The 4,277-nt window shown below is 33.9% G+C and overlaps 1 pseudogene; it reads left to right on the plus strand.

Annotated features, from left to right (window-relative positions):
- Positions 1-1,447: 1,447 nt before the first annotated feature.
- Positions 1,448-2,457, plus strand: LOC126771352 (uncharacterized; annotated as a pseudogene).
- Positions 2,458-4,277: the final 1,820 nt, after the last annotated feature.

Below are 4,277 nucleotides of genomic sequence, written 5' to 3' on the forward strand. Positions count from 1 at the left end.
ATTTGTTTGTTTTTTACGCTTTGATTTCTATAATTGCTGATATAAAGCGCTGCGATACTTTAATTATATTAGCAGATATATTATATAGTATTGATGAATATATGACATAGTATAAAAAATATATATTATAATAAATGATAAAATTAGTTTAGTCACTACGTTCATAAACCATTTATCATTTTAATGATTCCTATTTATTTACATGATAGTTAGAATAACAGATGGACAAATGACAAATTGATAATAAGTGACAACGTCAATGCCAATGTTCCTTGTATCAGAAATTATACAAATTCAGACTTTAAACCGAAACACAGCGATTTAAATATATTTTTGGCGGTAGCGATTATGAGTCCACCAAGTAAATATAACATAACGGAAAGTACTGAAAAGATTACATAAATAATTCAACACAGGCGATGCTATTGGTTCATATATAATTAACAAACTAACAGAAAGAAGAGGATGAAATATAGTAACCAATCGTTTATTCGAGCCGAGATGGCCCAGTGTTAAGAACGCGTGAATCTTAACCGATGATCGTGGGTTCAAACCCGGGCAAGCACCCCTGTATTTTCATGTGCTTAATTTGTTATTAAAATTCATCTCGTGCTTGACGGTGAAGGAAAACCTGCATGTGTCGAATTTCACCGAAATTCTGCCACATGTGTATTCCACCAACCCGCATTGGAGCAGCGCGGTTTAATAAACCTTCAACCTTCGGCTCCAAACCTTCTCCTAAAAAAGGAGAGGAGGCTTTAGCCCAGCAGTGGGACATTCACAGGCTGTTACTGTTACTGTAATCGTTTATTCAATTACCAATTTGTATTAAGTAATTACTTAATATTCTACACGTCACATGATACTTTCCTATGTATGTCTGTCTTCAATTATTTGGTTACCGTGTATTTAGTTCGTGTGTCAAAATGAATAAGCAATGGTATTGTTTGATATTAATATCGAATGAATAACTTAGCAACATAGATAACCAAAGAAGTTCAACATATTAGTTAATTAATTGATTTAATTATTCTTACAATACATGTTTAGCATTATGTTATATAATAATAATATACTGGGACATTTTTTACACACGGCCATCTGATCCCAAATTAAGCTTGTACTATGGAAACTAGACAACTGATATCCTACATATACTATTTTTCTTTTGTAATTACATACTTATATAGATAATTACACCCAGACTCAGGACAAACAGACATGTTCATGCAGACAAATATCTGTCCTGGGTGTGAAGCGAACTCACAACCTTCGGCGTGAAGGTAAGCATCCACCAACCACGCCAACCGGCTCGTCATATATTGTTGAAGTGACTTAAATAAATGAATGAATAAAATATGTTTAATATGTATGTGTTTTTTTTTTGGCGGGTAGGAGTAAATCAATATAGTCAACCTTTTTTGCTCTCATAAACTTTTATTTAAAAAATTGTTTTAAGTGAATGTTATTATAGATTAAACATATGTAGCATCTCATTACCCCTCACCAAGTATTCTCCTGTATAATTTCACTCTATATCATCACTACCACATCACAACAGCACATTATGGAAACCATTAAAGAGTCTTTGTCTGCCATGACAGAATTGCTTAACAACAAAATGAATGAGTTCCAGCAAGATCTACAAAAATCTTCCTACTACAACTTCTTCTCTGGCTTCAGAATTTACGACTTTTAAGTCATTTATTATTTCTGCACTTAATACATTGCAGCGACAAGTTGAGTTTCTCGCAAGAGAGATGGATCGTCAGGAAATGCGTAGAAGACGAAGAATGCTTCTTTTACATGGAGTACCAGAAACGAAGTCGGAGAAAACAACATCCCGCGTCACTGGTCTCGTAGTTCAACATCTACTTCTGCCGAATTTTTCCAGTACATGTATAAAAAATTCCTACCGCTTAGGTCGCTTTAATGATAAGAAGCCTAGACCTATTGTAGTCAAGTTTTGTGACGTCACGATGCGAGATAAAATATGGTTTGCCAAAACAAAATTTAAAGGAACTGGAGTCACGCAATCGGAATTTTTAACAAAAAGTAGGCATGATGTCTTCCTTGAAGCAAGATCTCGTTTCGGTATTGACAAATGCTGGACACGGGATGGCTTTATATATATCATAGCTCAAGATGATACTCGGCATAAAGTCGAATGTTTGTCGGATCTCAATGCTATTCAATGCTCGTCGAATGTGAAGTCTCCCGTTCAGATGAAGACTACCGAGTCTAAAGGTGACAAGGTGATTATTTCACGCACTAAAAGGATGATTAAAAAGTTATAGTTGCTTTTTAACTTTCTTGCGATATTTATCCTTATTAATTGTTATTATTTTCTGTAGTTTGCTTTGTTTTTAATATCTACTCTTTTGTTTTGTATGTTAAGTGTCTCGCGTCGTTGAATACATCTACTTGTCATTGTCAAATGTCAATGTTGAATGCCAATGTCTGTTGTAGATTAAAAATTTATTAAGAATATTATGGGAGAAGAAAGATATTATTTTACACTATTAACTTTTGTATTCTTTTTATTAGCTTGTGTATTTTTTTTTCTTCTCCTATTTCTGTTAGTTACTATGGTTCTGTTGTTGACCTTAAATGAAACTTCCTTTTTGATTGTTTCTTTTGATATGCTAACTGGCGGGTTATGGACATGCTACATTAGTCTTATAGGTACAAATAATTTTTATTACTTATTTATTTCTTCATTTATTGTGTAATATACTTATTATTATTGATGACTCGAAACCGATGACTCGAACACTGACTGTAGTTTTTACAGTATTCCTCCTTCTCTTTGTGATTCCCTTGACTCCCAATTTTCCGACGTTGTAAATAATTTAACATTATACATATAAATGCGCAGAGTATTCCAGCACATTATCCGGACATGTTATCCTCTTTTCAAATTAAAAATTTACATGCAATTTTAGTTTCTGAATCCTGGCTTAAGCTGTGTTTGCCTTCGACAGTATATTCCCTTCCTGGATTCCATCTGATCCGTAATGATCGTATGGCAAGAACTGGTGGGGGTGTTGCCATTTATCTGAGACCACATATACTCTTTTCTATTGTAAGCTCCTCTAATTCGAATACAGTTGGGGAGCCTTTTTATTGAAGTTGTTCTCTCTCACTCAAAACAACAACACAATAACAAACAATAGTATACACCCAGGAGTAACTCCTGGGTGTATACTATTGTCCGTCGCAGAATATTGATTACTTTCTATCTTTTGAGAACTTGCTAGAGACATTTACTCTTTTGTACACTCATACCGTGGTGATGGGTGACTTTAATACTTGCCTTCTCAAGAACGATACTCGATCATTACGCCTATCTTCTATCATCAATGGTCCTAACTTAAATGTTCTGCCTCTTTCTGCAACTCACTCCTTTCCAAATTCCACTCCTTTTTTACTTGATCTGATATTTGTGTCATCGCTGAAAATTACTGACCTACCACATACTATTCAATTAATTAATTCTGACTTAGACAAAATTTTAAAGTGGAGTCTTTCTTTTGGTCTCAGAGTAAATCCTATTAAAAGCCAGGCTATTATAATTGGCAGTTATAAATTATTACCTCGTGTAGAGTTTTCTTGTTTGCCACCTGTTGTTTTAAAACAATACTGTAATTCCATTAAGCAGCAAAGTTAAAAATTTAAGAACATATATAGATCAAAATTTCTCACGGATTTCACAAATAGGTGAAGTGAGCAGGAAAATGTTTCACTCAATTGGGTCCATACAGCGGCTATCCTGGAGGAGATTTAGCAAAAGTTTGAGACGTATTATAGTGTACAATTGTACGCACAAACAAATGTGAACTTTATTCCCTCTTTTTCATCATTCGGTGGGATTGGGTGGGAAAATGCTTAGTGGACCAACGACTTTACGTGCTTTCCACGGCGAGGAAGTGTGATTCTCAGGCTGATTCAGAGGTATGATTATCATACTAATATTATTAGTAAAGTTGTGATTGCTTGTTCGCATGTTTAATGTTCCGATTCCAAACAAAAACTATAATATTAAATAACTATTATATTATTCTAGAGTACAGACACAACTTATAATACAATGTTATAAGTTTCACATTGTTTTATGGTAATGTTACGTCAACGTAGTCGAAAAGAAAATTATCGGTTCGGAAGTTTTGTCAAGCGAACGTTTCTAAAACCAAACTTGGTATGCATGATTCGTAAATCTTTAAAATGTTCACTAAAAGTTCCCGACTATCATACATATTTAGATATATATATAACTA

The sequence above is a fragment of the Nymphalis io genome, chromosome 10 (genome assembly GCF_905147045.1).
Source record: "Nymphalis io chromosome 10, ilAglIoxx1.1, whole genome shotgun sequence".
NCBI classification, from domain to species: Eukaryota; Metazoa; Arthropoda; class Insecta; order Lepidoptera; family Nymphalidae; genus Nymphalis; species Nymphalis io.